This window comes from Sturnira hondurensis, unplaced genomic scaffold, assembly GCF_014824575.4.
Source record: "Sturnira hondurensis isolate 20B ecotype Veracruz unplaced genomic scaffold, ASM1482457v3 Scaffold0007406, whole genome shotgun sequence".
Classification (NCBI taxonomy): Eukaryota; Metazoa; Chordata; class Mammalia; order Chiroptera; family Phyllostomidae; genus Sturnira; species Sturnira hondurensis.
In genome coordinates, this window is record NW_028080037.1 from 1528921 (window position 1) to 1544294 (window position 15374).

General features: G+C 59.0%; 1 protein-coding gene across 1 annotated transcript in view; it reads right to left on the reverse strand.

The window, feature by feature from the left end:
* TMEM132C (transmembrane protein 132C) overlaps window positions 1-15374 on the reverse strand; it is a 147100-nt gene that overhangs the window by 68954 nt on the left and 62772 nt on the right. The window lies entirely within an intron of this gene.

A 15374-nucleotide genomic window follows, 5' to 3' on the forward strand; every position in this document is an offset into this window, starting at 1 on the left:
AGGGCAGGGAGCCAGCAGCAGGGCACCAGGAGGGGCGGACAGCGAGAGGCCCCTGAAGGGAGAGCTGGTGACCCCAGTACAGCCCACATTCCCTGAGGAGGAGCCAGGCAACGGCGGCCTGGGAGGCGGGGCGGTCAAGGTCAAGCACACCAGGCCCTGAGCTGGACCGAGAGCAGGTGGAAAACAGGCAGGAGGCCTCTTGAGCACCTGCAGCTCTTAGGGAGCAGGAGGTGCCGGCCACTGACTCTCAAGCCGAGGGAGCCACGGAAGTCACACGAAGATGCGTGGCCGGCTGACCCTCACTGCGTGGGGTCCAACCGGCTGGCGATGGCCATGAAGGCTTGGGCTGCTGCAGGCAGAACAGGGCAGGGCGGCTTGACGCTCAGCCCATCCCAGGGTCGCCGGGCCGGCCGTGAGCAGGATGAAGCGCTGATCCACGCAACACCGTGGTCATCACAGCACTGTGCAGAACGACAGCCCCCACAGGCACAGAGTCCCAGGACTGGTCACAGCGGCCTGGGGGACGGCCATGAGACCCATTCTGATGACTCCTGGGGGGCGGTGCACTGTCTGAGGGGCAGAGAACTTTCTAGGGTGTGATGGGCAAGGTCTGTGCCTTGGTCGGCAGATGTCAAAACTGATGAAACCAGGCACTTCAGAGCCATGCATTTCACTGTCCTTCCTTACGTCCATGTTTTAAAAAGGCTATTGCAGCCCAGACAAGGACGAAAGGAGACCACTCTGGAGTAGAACCGCTAAGAAGTGGGCGGATCGTGGTCTGCTCCTCCACCGGGGGGGGGGGGGCGGGAACAACACAGGAAAGGGGATCGGACAAGCTGGGGAGCCGAGGTGTCCCCAAGGGCGGCTCTGGGGGCTTGTTGGAACCGGATGGGTGGGGAGGGGAGAGGAGGAAGCCAGTGGCACCCATGCCGGCTCTGTGCTGGTCTGGGCCACCTGCACCCCCAGATGTCCTGGCCCCCCACTCCTGCAACGCTGCTGTCCACTGGGTCAGGCAGCGAATTTCCAGACTTGAGGAGAAACCTACCACGCGGGAGTGCCGTGACGCCCTGGCGTTGCCCCTCTCCTGGACTTCCCACCGGCGGGGGCGTGGACAGTGCTGAACTGTGTGCCCGTGCCGCGCATGTGCGGGTCCAGAGTCTAAAACTACATTCATGAGCCTCCGTGGCCCTTCCGGCAGGCGCAGCACGTTCTCCAAGGCCAGGTCTGTGCCGCGTGGATGGCGACAACGCCCAAGCGTCCAGCCGCACCCTGCCACAGTCTACAGCACTTGTCACTGTGTCTTCAAAGGTGGCAAGGACACAAAGAAGCAAGGGAAGAGTAAAGAAGGCGGGCGTGGGCAAGGCTACGGAGTTCTTCAGGGCCACCCCACAGGGTCAGCATTTGCGAGGGTGGAGCCTGGTGGGCGGGCGGGGACGGCTCTCCCTCTCAGAGCCTGTAAATACATGTTGGGCCAATTTCCACCCAATTTATTTTCCTCCTCGGTGTCCAATTCTCTGTGTTCCCGTAATTACTTTTCTCATCCCGGAGAGAGATGAGATTTCCCCACATCTCGCCTCGCTCAGCATGGTGCCCATCTCGGCAGCGTGAAGACAGAAAGCCCGGGTGACGCGGTCACTTCTCCGAGCCAGGCAGCCTCGCCCGGGGCTCCGGGCAAAGCTGACGAGGAGCCCCGCCAGGGCGACGCTTGGACACGAGACTGCGGGAAATAACGCCGGCAGCGTGTCTGCAAACGCTGTCTGGCAGTATCCTGAGTCTGGGAGGTTCAGCGGGTGGACGGCCATGTTTTGCCTACGTGTCCCTGGTTACCCCACGGTCGCATTTCTGAAATGACATCAGCCCACAATGTGGCCGCGCCCGTCTACCAAACATGAAGAGAAATCTCTGTGCCTCGGGAGGGAGGCCGTTTTTTTGTTGTTGTTGTTCGTTTTTTGCCTCAACATCTCCGAGCCTAACCTTGAAGCGCTACATGCTATAAATACGACCCCCAGCTGCTATCAAATGATGTGTGGGCGGAAATCAAAGTGAGGAGGCGGCAGGAAGGGACGACACGTCGCCGTCCCCGCCGAGAGCGCCTCGTTAGGATCTGCCTGGTGGGGGTGGCGGACGGGCAGCAATGCAGCCAAAATTCTCCTGTTCATCTTAAGGACCCGGGAGCTCCACCCATGTGAGAGCAGGTTTCTCCCCGCAGGCGACTCTGGCGCTGGGGACGGGCATGTCCGCGCTGGGGACGGCGGGAGTTTAGTAGCTTGTCCTTCCATCGGGACAACCCAAAACGTCCCCAGACATTTCAAGATTCCTCTAGGGGAGGTGACATTGTCCCCCTCCACCCCAAGAACCACTATGTCAGAGAGATGGGGTGGCCTCCGTGCAAACTCCCCTTGAAGCTGGGTCCCTGACCCAGCGTCCCCCTCGGAAGGCCATCCCCCACCCCCGCTGCTGACTTCCGTAAGTCAGGCTTTATTGGAGCACGCTCGTTAGTTCGTAGTGTCTACGGCCCCTTTGGCCAGCTGATGGCCAGCTGGGCAGGGTGATGGAGACCTGCCGGCTTGCAGAGATAAACATAGCTCCCATTCGGCCCGTTCAGTGTGGCGGGGTCTGCTCCGCCGGTGCCGATCCGGACCTGCCCGCCCACCCGTGAGACCGCCCACCCCTGTGTTAGGGATGGCGTGTGTACCTGCATCGCCCCCCTCTGCCCTTCCTTCTGCCGTCCTGTGCTGTTTCCTCCCCAATTAGCAACCTTGGAGAATCGGCTCCCCAAGACCAGCAGCTGACAGAGCAGCCGCCGATTAACAAGCCGTTAGGAGACGCATGAGCCCCTGCCTCCGAAATCCATGAGTCCAGGCTGCAGCGGGTCCCAGCAGGGCAGGCAACGCAGGCAGCAGGCGGCCCACGCGTCTCCTCCACCACAGCTCCCCGGTTTGAAGTCGCCCGTCACAACAAGCACAGCGCATCAGCAAGCCGGGCTCTAGGCCTCGGGGTGACCCTTCCCCGCTCCGTCCCGGGCCACCCGGCAAAAATGGAGTGAGTGGCCGCCAGCCAATGTGGCACCCGGCCCGCACCCCCGCTCCAGCATCTCGGAGTACAAGAACGTTCCTCGGCCTCCAGACGGAGATGGAGGGCAGAATACAAAAATGTTCCAATCAGTGTTTTCCAAAGAGACCTCGCGAGCCACGCTGGGGTTGAAGTCAGCTGAGTGGGGGTCGAACAGCTCTTACAGGCAACGAAGGAGGGACGGACAGAGAGACGGCATTGATCACACAAGGCAGCAGTGCCCACTGCTCTGTGAAACCTTGTTTCAGATGCAAGTGCACGTGTGTGCATGCACACACACAAATACACACAGGCGTTACACAAGAACACGTGTTACAGGACGTTATTTGCTCTGCACGCTCTCAGCTGTACACGTCTTGTGGATCGCCGTGGGGAACACACTTGTGTGTGTGGTGACGGTGGTGTCGAGCCTGCATCACACGGAACCCGTGTTTTCCGAGACACTGGTGCTGTTCCATGGGTGCTACCGCTGCTGGGACAGGGAGACCAAGCACCCCCGCCCCCCCGCCCCGTGCTGAGAAACCACAGTCTGCCGTCTTCTGTGCCCCCGAAGGTCATCTGACGTCAATGGAGGGAGGAGACACGCAGCCTGCAAGGGCTGGGACTCCTTTATGTGACCTAAGCCACCGAAGTCTTCGAGAACCAGAAAGGAATGAGGAGAAACAGCGTCCATTTTCCACACGTCGTCTTGGAGTGGTTTCATGGTTCCTGTTAGCGTGGAAGCCTGTATTCCGCTGTTCGACATTTCAACTGGTTTCTCTGCTTTGTTCTAAGTAATCATGTCTGCGCAAGTACAGATTTTTATGCCGTAGTTTTTTTCTTTCTAATGCACTTACAACTAAACACATAATATATGAATAAAAATGTTTCTGTACCGCTTAAAAGTAGTACGTTTTGGGAAATCTCGACTTTGCTCAACCACCCCCATGGGTTCTGTTCTCCTCTGTGACACGCAGAGGGTCCCCACGGAATGCAACTGGATCCCTCCCCAACCCAGTGGCTTCGCTGGGCCCCTCGGAGGAGGTCCCTGTCCCACCCCCACCACACCTGCCTCTCGAGGGCCCCCCACCAGGGCTCCAGGCAGTGCCCTAACTGGCCATCCTCCTCGTCACCCCAAAGCTGGTCCTGCACTGTCTCTTTGCATAACTAACACCATCACCCCGCTCACTGAGTGCTCACCTGAACAGGTGTACCGACACCTGCTGCACCTGCGCTGACGAGCGTCACTGGCACCCGACAAGTCCCTGCAGGGCCAGACTCTCCCCTCCCCTGGACTGTCGCTCCAGGAGAGTGGGGCCCACACCGCATTTGGTGAATCCAAGAATGGACAGACAGCCGGAGGGACAGGTGCGTGCGCCTGTTTGCGGGCGGAAACGTGCCGGGCTGGGGCGAGCGTGTCCCTCGGGCAACCTGGCACAGCCCCAGGTGGGGACTCCCACCTCCGCATCCTGTCCTGCGGTCTCCCGCACACCGGGCTTCTTGGCAGAAACCTGAAAGCCACCCAGCCGGATACCCCGGGAACCCGTTCCATGTCAGCCCCGGCCTCTGCGGGCGAGGCCCCTGCTTTCCGAGGGCCCTGGGGCCGGACCTGACCACCACTCCAGAGGCTCAGCGGCCAGACAAGAGTTGACCCCTTCCAGTCCACACAGCAACAACAACACCGGGAAGGAGAGGGAAAGAAAATTACACTGAGCCCCGCTGGCCCACAGTCATCCCGAGCAACCAGCCCCCGCTCACCTGCCTCCTTAGAGTATCAGCTAATTTAATCCAATCAGCGAAGCAGCGGCCCGAGCCGGCACAGCCGCTGGCCGCCATCACAAAGCCTGTACTGTTCACTCCCTGGGCGACGTGACGATCTGGCATTTCCATTAGGAACGCGAATTTCCTGCTGGTGCGGAATGGGCATTGTCAGGCAGCTGTCTTCCTCCCGTCGTCCCGGCCTGCCCGTGGCATCTTTATAAATTCCCCAAACAAAGCGATTAGTGAAGAAACCACCCAAACACGCCCGGGGTGCTGAGCCGATGGCGGTAAAAATAGTTCACCAGGAGTGTTTTCCTTCCAAATTAGCAACGCGTCTGACACTTGCCATACGCAGGCAGCCGGCGCCCCGTCGGATGGGGGACTTCGGTGGCAGCTGGGACCGAGGGCAATTGCAGCCCCCCTCACATACATACACCGCTGTCACCTTGAACGAGACCGACTCCATCTCTGTGCCCCGAATGTAAGTGTCCCGCTGTGACCAGCCTCATTGTCCTGAGCAGCGTATCTACTTGAGTATCATTTGTGTTCCTTGAAACGTGGCCGTGAATGTTTTTGCGAGTAACGGCCAGAGTGGCAGACAACCGGGATGAACACCAAACTGGCCGCGTTACCGCCTGGAGGCAGTCACCCGTCACCAGACCACTGGGGGGGCGGCCCCTGCTGCCACTCCTGGCTTTGTCCCTTTGTCTCGCCATCACCAGCACCTGAGTTGCCCTATTAAACAAGACAGTGCCAGCGGCCTGCGGGTAGGGAACAATTTGTCCAGAACTGCCAGGTCGTGCATCGGTTCTGACCCAATCTGCCGGCACGTAAGTCACCCCGCAGTGAAGAGTCCCTCAGTGGACAGGTAGCTCTTACATCCACGTTACGAACGGCGCTGGGAGAACCGGAAGGAAACCCGCGGCCCCACAAGGGGGAGGCACACTCAAGTGGAGGACTCGAAAGTCCAGTTTCAGTGCTGTTTCCCCAGGGTCACGGCCACCGCCCACTGGACGCCGCCCTCCTCTGTCCCCAGACCTGCAAGGCCTCGGCCCACACCTGCTGGAGGAATCGCCGCGACGCCAACCCGCCGGCTCCCCAGTTCTAGGACATCCTAACAGAGAAGGTTCGGGGTTGCCAGTCACTGAGTAACTTCGTTCGAGATGCTCCTGACTCCGGAAGACAAGTCACCTGCCAATGAGTGGTTGTTGACCACCTACTGTGCGCTGGGCACTGTGCTAGGGGCCACGGAGGCAAGAGGAGCAGGGGTCAGCCCCAGCCGTCCATGCCAAAGGGTAGCGTGGACTCACGGGGGAGACAAGATACAGTCGCGGGCTGTGTCCCCAACAGGACAGGTAGACTCGGAGAGCCCGAAGCAGAGGAAGCCGACGTGGCCGAGGTGCACGGTGTACCAAAACCCCTGCCGCCGCCACGCGAAGAACAGGTTACGGGATGGGGTGAAGCGGGCCCGGCTGGCGGCAGTGGGGGCTGGGCAAGAGGGAGGGTCGGGGGACGCCGGCCTGGGGTCACATGGAGCGGACAGAGCTCGCCAGACAACGCGGTGTGAGAAATGGTGCTGGCTCCTGGGCTCTACCCACCTTGCCCTGACTGCAGCCCTCCCCCCGGCAGCACATGTGAACAGAAATACCATCCAACCCGGGAGGGAACGCTGGAGGAACTACTACCACGCACGTCCCCGGTGCTTTGGTCCCTACGAGTGCCGGGCTTCCTCTGCGAAGGAGCCGCGGGCGCTGGACAGCATCGAAGGAAAGCGGAGATGTCGGAGGATGGACGTCGAGAGGAACAGAGACGTTGGCAGAGGTGGGAAGAGGGGAAAACCAATGGCAGGCGCCCAGAACAAAAGAAAGAGAAGGGGAACAAGGGCCCAGCGCTCCCCAACAGAGGTCCCGCCCTGACTCAGAGGCAGTGCGTCGAGAGAGCGGTCGGGAGGTGGGAAGCCCCGTCTCCAAGGCACGGAGCCCAGGCGAGGCGGCAACGCACTATTCCAGGCCCAGGGGACCGACGTCCCCCTTCGGCAATGCCACAGGAGTTCCACAGGCAGGTGTACCCGCCAAGGCGAGAGTGGCACACTCACGGCACTTTAACCAACTCCGGACCCTGTCACCTCCAATGACAGGCGGCCTGATGGCTTCAGAGCTGGCCTCGGCAGAGGCGGAGGGGATCACCAAGGCCTCTGCCTCCTTTCCTCTCTCCCCTCTCGTGGCCCCAGGTTGGCTTCAGCCTCAAGCTGGCGTGCACTTGGCTGCTGACGTCCAGGTGTCCCATCAGACACAACGACACCCAGAGGAAGCGAGGGAACTTTATCTCAAGTGACACAAACTGGGACCCGTGTCCATTCCCAAATCAAACAGTTGTCCTGGAGGGTCAAGACGGCCCAGGTGAGCGCCCGCCAATCACGAGAGCTGACTCCCAGCCCCATAAAGCCCTCAGGTGGCCTCAGCCCCAACCCCCACCACTGTAACTTCACGAGCGACCCAGAGAGAAACAGTCAGCCCAGCTCGGTCCCCAAATGGGCAGTTCACGTACAACAGCCAGGAAACCAGCCCTGCCGACTTCTGGAGCCAGGGAGGAACCCACCTGCGGCGGGGGGGGGGGCGGGGGGGGCACACGGTTGGGTAGGGCGGGAGGCAGGGGACCCTGACCCAAATCAGGGGTCGGTCACGGCAGGCGAGAGCGATGCTGGGAAGCCACCCGAGGCGTCATCTACAACTGCGAAAAATTCATGCCTTCACCTCCCACGAGTTCATGGGCGCAGGGCATTAACACGGTGCCTGGCACACAATGAGGACTTGATAGATGATAGTTATTTTTCTATTACTCTGCATGTAAATGTACCGACAAGGTTCTTACAGACCTTTGCAAGAGTTCACAAGCGAAACTGGGTTATCGTGTCTAGGTCCCTGCTGATCTAGAGGGCGAGAACCGCGCAGAGGCAGCGAGATCCGCCTGCCCTTCGGCTGCGAGGAGCCCCACGACCGGGTCCTCGTCATCCCTCCCCTCCGCCCCCACCTCCTGACTCCCGGCGCCCGCCCCGCACGGCCTTCTCGCTTCTTCACCACGGTCTCGCCTCACGTTTGAGCACTCAGGCGTCCAATCTGGCCAGGCCGGCCCGCTCAGCTTGGCTTCTGTTTCTTCCTTCTCCTCCATCTTCACCTGAAACAGCTCCAGGCCCTGAGGGCCACACACACCAGCCACACCCGCCCGCTGTTTCTGTGTGCTGCCTAAAATATTTGCTTCCCGGCTGCTTCCGATTCCAGAGTGCGCACCGCTGCCGCCATCCTTTCCGTCCCTCCTGAATCTCCTCCCACCAGGAGTCAGCTGTCCCCTCTCCTGGGCTAGGGGCTGGCCCAGCCCCTTGGCTGGGAGCCTGACAGCTTCCCCATGTGTTCTCTCGAAGTCCTGGGCTGCTGTATGAGGATGCCCCGAGACGATGCCGGAGAGACCGTTGGAGGGGGAGACACGGTCAAGGAGGACGAGGAGAGAGAAGCCCCAGATGAGGAAAGGTCAGATGGGGTGCGGCCCCCTCACGGCCTGCAGCCCCGATCACAGCTGCGCAAGGAAGCCTGACCCCCGACGCGCGACGCAGGCACCGGCGTCCCGGCCGAGCCCCGTCTCAGCGGCCCAGGGAGCCGTGCGCTGGGGCAGACGCTCAGGGCAACAGCTGAGGCAGAAGGCTGAGCCTGCTCAGTGGAGACACTTGGCCGTTCTGCTGCAAGGAAGGGGCGATGTGTCTTGTCTTGCATTTCTTTTCTCAGTAGTTATTTTTGGACAAGAAGGCATGAGCCCCACCCAAGGCACAGGTGTAGTCTCGCCCCAAATGTCCTTGTACCCACGCCCCAAACCTCCCTAATTTACTGGATATTTTTCTTTACAACAACATGCCTTTGTTACTTACGCATTTACCGGAAAACGGAATTTGGTGCCGCTATCACGAACGGAAGACCGGCATCGCTGTATAGAGATGGAAGGTGTCCATGCCGACTACACTTGTGATTGCTGCCGTTTCAAGTCACTGACCCGCAAAGGATCGGCAGTGCACGGGCCACACCCCGGGACGCGGTCGGAGGGGCCCCTGTGGAAACCGTGTCCCTGCTGCCCGGCCTTCCATCCCTCTGCAATCCATGTCTGGGCGGAGGACATGCCAAAGACCGCTGAAGAAAGATGAACTTCTGCTTTAATTTTCGTTCTTGGCGCGTATCACCATACTTTTAAGTTACCGTGTTTCACTGCTTGCTGAATCCCCCACCGGCCCCCCGCCCATCGGTTCCCTCGGAAGCCACCTCTGCGTCTGTTCTGCTCCGTGGGGAGGGATCGCACGTGGTAGGTGCCTGGTAAACATTCACTGAAGGAGCGGATGAACCCTGCTCACGGCCTGTGGCCCCGGGGCCTCTCGCTCGCTCACCCCACCAATCAGGAGTAACCTTGTTTGATTATAAAGTCTCTCCTGGGGATTTCTTTCCCATAAATCAATACGGTTTGCGCACACCCAACGTGAGACGCCTTCCCATTGCAGCGGGCACCGCCACGCATTTTGGATGCTGTATTTATTTTCTGCCAAGGAACAACAGGTCGGATGACAAATGCGCACGCCGTACCGCTGGAATGTGCAAGGAAGGAAAACGCCTGATCAATCAGACCCGAAAAACATGCAGCCCCCCGCCCCTTCCCACAGAGGGCAGCAAGGTGGCAGGGGCGGGGGGGACGGCCCGTACACATTAAAATGAAGGAAGAGGATCCATTTCCTAGGAATCCGAAGGCAATGGGGAGCCCTCGAGAAGTCAGGCATATTTTTAGCCCTGCAGTCCTGTTTCTCTTTATCTTCCTCACTTCGGGAACCAAGGAAGGGCCCCGCCCGCCTCTCATTAATCATCTCATCCTATCTTCCCCGAGACACAGGCAGAAAATGGAATTGTATACACACAGTACTTTTTACCGAGCGTATTCTCCGAGAGGAAATCACACCTCAGGAGCCCCAAGCCCACGCTCTTCGCAGAAGGGCCAACGCCCAGCAGCGCCGACAGGGAGATTTCACTGGGGCTTTTCGCCTGCGACCAAGGCGCCGCAGATGGAAAGCTTCAGATCCGTTTTTGTTTTCAATAAGAATCTTGTTCAACAGAGTCATGAATATTCATGCGTTCGGCCTACTTCCAGATAAAAACAACAGGGGCCGAACGAAACAGGGGGAAAAAAAAACCCCGAGTTCACTCAGCCGCACAAAGGTCTGAAGGGCGAGATTTTATGCTTTCAGACGTGTGCATCCGTTAAAAAAAAAAAAAGAAAGAAAGAAACAGAAGGCACAGTAACTGGAGCGGGAGGTGTGCCGCTGTCAACATCACCAGTCGTGGCTACTTCCTCACCGATGTCACCAGGTTCTCTGTACCTGAATGTCGGCCACCGCGTTACCCGCACTTGGCACCGCGCTCTTCCGGAAATGAATCCCACCTGACTTCTCTAGACACTTAGCTTCAGGCCTTATGTATGACATCAGTAGTTAGTTCGATGAGCTAATTCTAATTTTCTTACACATATTAAAATGAATTATAATTAATAAAATAAAAGATGTGTCTCCTTGTAGTAACTGGAATTGGGTATGGGGCCAGGGGCCTGCTGACCACGCCTGGACAAAGAATTCTCTACCTGGATGACAGGTATTTCAGTGATGTTTCACCTTCACGCCGAAGTCATGTCAGGTCGACCCCACCTGCTGTGGGTGGGGCAGGGGTTGGGGGGTGGGGCCCAGCGGTCCTGAGACCCAGCCCGATCTCAAGGCCTTGTCCTTGGTGAGTCTCCACCTACGCCAGGAGCTGGGCTCACCCCGCTGTGTATTCTAGACCTGGGAGAAACCCAGAGTCAGGGTTCAAGGTCAGCCTCCCCAGAATGCTCCGTGCCAACCGCCATGATGGTCACCAGCCACATGTGTCTCTCTAAGTGAAAATGAGTTAAAATTAAACACAATACAAACCTGAGCACCTTCATCTTGCCTGCCGCACCCAGGTGCCTGGGCACCAGCCCCTGCCAGAGGTCGCTGAGCAGCGAAGCACTGACCCGCAAACTCCCCCGGCCGTCCCTGTCCTCACCCAAGTCCCTCAGGCCACAGTGGCTCCAGGAGGCTCGGCCCACGCCCACCACACCCTGGGCTACTTTCAGAAACTGGCTTGGAAAATCCAGGCCCCTACAACCTTCTCTAGGCACTCAGGGGTCCCCAGATCTTCACGGGCATGGTGGCTATTTCACTGGAAGATTCCGAGTATGAAACTGTTCTCCACTTTTTAGGACGTTGCCTCGTTTATGCTTGTGCCTGGCACACACACCTCTGTTCCCCAGCAGAGCTTCCACGAGGAAGCTTCTGGTCCCTTCGGCAGGAAGCCGTTCCTCTGATCACCTCCCTGGGGACACAGCCGAGAAGACACCCGCTGTGTTTGAGACGGTGGGCGGAGCCTGTACTCCCAGGGGTGTCCAGCCCGGGAAGAGGCCTCCCCCACACCCAGAGCACGGCTCTCCCCGCCTCCCTCACGGGACCGTGATAACATCGAACAAGAACGAGATTTCACCTTGGCTGCAGGCCAAATGGAGAAGTCCTCCTAATACACTGTAAACAGATCCTGAGCCCAGACGAATGCGCGGCTCTGGGGTCTGTTTCTAACGGCAAAATAGGTTAATGCAATTAACTGGAAGAAGCTAGATGGAAGCTCACTCAGCTCCCGAGCCCCTGGCACTGGGAAGGAAAGGCAATGCCTCCAGGGCTCAGCAGAGCATTTCAGGGAGCCAGGCAGGATCTTCTGGGAGGTCCTGGAGGGGCTGGTGGGGGTGGGGGAGGCAGCGGAGAACAGAGTGCCCCCCTCTCTCTCCCACGGCAGCCCCAAGTCGGCTCCAAATATTGAAGCAGAAAAGTGAGCTTACTCGTCAGATCTTCTGGTTTGTAAGAGAAAACAGAACACCAGATTCTTCAATAAAATTTGTTAGTGTTTACAATACTACACGGGGGCCAACAAACCACATCCTCAGGGCACCACACGCCAAGCCAGGCACTGAGACAAGCCAGCCCCTGGTCCCAGCAGAGGGAGCCGGGACGTGGACTCGAGCCCCAGGCCTGACCCCAGGCAGCCCTGGGTAAGAGCCACCACCAAGAGGGTGCATTCTGTGTTGTTGCCGTTTTTTAAAGATTTTATTTATTTACTTTTAGGAAGAGGTGAAGAGAGGGAAAGAAAGATCAATGTGTGGTTGCCTCTCATGTGCCCCCTACTGGGGGCCTGGCCCGAAACCCAGGCATGTGCCCTGACTGGAAATCGAACCCTCGACCCTTTGGTTCACAGCCCGGGGCTCAGCCCGCAGGCTGGAGCTCAGTCCACTGAGCCACCCCAGGCAGGGCACATTCCATGCTTTAGAGGTCCCTCTGATGACCTGCAAGGAAGTGCAGCTCTCTTCAGTGACCGTGATCACACAGCAACAGGCCGATGGATGCTGGTGTTCGGGGTAAACGCAAGATAGGGTCTCTGCCACCTTCCACACATGGTTCCCGCAGGGGGTTCGCCCCGAGTGACGCCACCGTCCAGGTCTGGGGGTGCTCTCGAGGTCAGGTGACTGGGGAGGAAAGGCTGGTTGACACAAATTGCAAGTACTAAGGTCACGGAGAACCTTCCCGAGACCACGGATCCCGCCTGGGAGGAAACAGGGGCCGAGGGGACTCAGCCGCGGGGGCAGTGAGGTCGTTGGGCTGAACCGGGGAGACGGCTGGACGCTGGGCCTTTGCTCCCCGGCGCCACCGCCTCCTCCCTCCGACACACACCCTCCCCTGCTCCTTGCCGGCCCCACTTCAGGGCCCCTCCCGCGGAGAGGAGGCTGAGCCCTCCGGGCCCGGGGCGGGGACAGGAAGGACCAATAACACAAGAAATTACACTCCCCAGGAGCACAGGCAGCGGGAGGTGCGGTAGCAGCGAGCGTCCGAGGCAGGTTTTAAACAAGCGGATGCAATCAGAACGCTTTTGAAACAGCAAGGCCTGCTTTGCCCTCGCCTGGATTTTTGAATCAGTTAAATAGCACTCAGGGTTCAAATTCCCAGCACGCCCTGGAGGAGCGGCGTGTCACCAAACCGAGCCGCGGCAGACGCGCGCTTCCGTCCGCAGCACACCGCAACGCCACGCTCTCCCCGCAGCGGTCGCTCAGCCCTCCGCCTGCCTCCCCTCGCCAAAGACGTCTAGGTGCCAAGGGGGTGTATGTCCCAGCCCCCCCTGGACACCCACATTAAACTGTTTGCAGCCGACAAAGCTGCGATCTGGGGACTGGAAAACGGAGGTGCCTCGTGGACGGGTTGAAGAACGCGGTGGGCTCCACCGCCTCCCCCCTGGCGCACAGCTGGAGTCAATTGCACAGGGAAGTGGCGCTTCAGCAGTCCCACGGCGTGCGCCTGTGGCCGGGAAGCGGCTGCCAGGCAACCGGGACTTGCGGCGGGGAGTGGAGGGGGTGAGGGGCAGGGAGGTGATTTCTCCCCTTCTTCCCCAGCGGAAGGAAGATGGTTTCTTTTTGCGGTTCTAGAAGAATCCACTTAAAGCGACAAGCTGAAGAGAGTGAAAACAAACCTCTCCTTTGGATTCATGGGGCAGGAAAACGAATGGGGCACAGGGGGGTGGGAAAGTGAGTTTCCAGAACCTTCCGAATCAGCTCCCAAGTTTCGGTCCAGGCAAACTCGATGGCTTCCTAGGGTTTCATCACGATGACCAGCCTGGGAACAGGGGAGTCACTCCTGATGGCCCCACGTGACCTTGGGCATCATCCCTCTCTGCTTCAAAAGCCCGTGTCCTTCTAAAACATTTGTTTCCTCTTCAAACGGTCACGGCGAAGCGAGAATCAACGCAGCCTTGAACACAAGCTGCGTGGCCGCCGTTTCACACGGCACAGCGTCCCCTCCCAGCTCGGGAGGACTCGGAGCTCAGGCAACCAGCGAGGGGTCTCCAAACATGGCCTTGTGACGCTGTCGTGGCCAGCCTTCCCAGAAGCACTTCTAGGGGCCAGGCTCTCGGAGGCACCTTGCCCACGGACGCTGGCCCACGGCGTCCTGCCTCCCCTGGGGTGGTGGCTGCTGCTACGGTCACGTCTGATGTCCTGACGGGGAAACGGGGGCCCACGGGGCAGGGGAGCTGCCTGCGGTCCCCGGCCAGAATGTGGAACCAGAGCGGCTGGTGGCGGGCCGTGTGTGCTTGTGTACGTGATGAAAAACGCAGAGAAACAGCGATTCCTCCCAACACACCGGGTCCGCGTCCCCCGCTGAAACACCGTAGACGCAGCAATGAGCGCCCGCGCTGCTGAAGAGGAAGTCCCAGATGAGCGCAGACGGGAAGGCGGTCGGGCAGGACTCTGGAATTTTCTAACTTGCTGGCTACGCCCCTGGTTCCCTGTTTTCTGTCTCGACTTCCGACTCCAGGGCCGATCTCCTCATTTTGGGGTGGAATGACATAAAGCCAAGAGTGCAGAGGGACACGCGGAAAAACAGAAAGACTCCAGATCGGCAGGTTCCCCATCAAGGGCAGGAGGGAGAAACCCCGGCCCCCCCCATCTGAATAGTTGCGGGTTCGATCCCCGGACGGGGCGCGTACGAGAATCCATCAGTGCGTGCATTGATAAGTGGAACAGCAGATTGTAAAGCTGCAAAGCAGAGACACTTCGAGAAAGTCACCGGCGTGCCGACTGGGAGCTTATGCCTCGGCACACAACCCTGGGGTAGGGGGTGGGCTGACCCCTGGGACCAAAGATGCCCACAGGATGGGCGCACTTGACCTCTTCTGAAAGAGGCGGGATTTCGTAAGGTCGTCAAACGTGATGTTGTAAAAATCCCCCACCACACCCCAAAAGCACCGTCCGCGGAGGGGCTGATACAGTCAGTCCACTGGAGTGGACGACGACAACGGCAGCTCAGGGAGAAGACCACAAATCCGAAGGAACGAGAAACGCCCAGAGAAACCCACGGCGCCCTCGCCCTGCCCTTCTCGAAACAGCAGAGCCTCCAGACGAAGGTCCCCTCCATCACTCCCCAGGATGCCCCCGAAAGGGCACTCTGCCATCCCCGCTGCCGGGCTCTGTGGCCACGCCTCCTCCACGTGATTAATTTTTATTCTAAAAAGCACCGAGCACAGCTGCGATCCTAACCTAAGTCCTTAATGATACCAGAAAAAAAAAAAAAAAACACCACTGATTTTTATCGTCTTTCTCTTTGGAACAAACCTCAATCAAATATTCTTTTCCATGAGGATGAGATTCTGCTCCCCATTTTAAGAGGATTTGCTTCAAGTGGCCCCCCTCTCAACCGGATTAATTATTCTCAGATAAGAGACCCTTCCACACCAAACTTCAGACTCATCCGTTGCAGGAACGACAGGGCCGCGCCACGGGAACTCCACGCGATCTGCAGAGCCAGCAGTGCTGGTGGGAGGCGCATCACGCCGTTGGGGGCGGGTTTTCCTGTCTTTCTCTCGTTTTAGGAGATGGAGTACCTCTGCCGAACGGCTTTCTGTCGGGCAGGTTCCTTAGATCATTGCCAAACTCTCCCC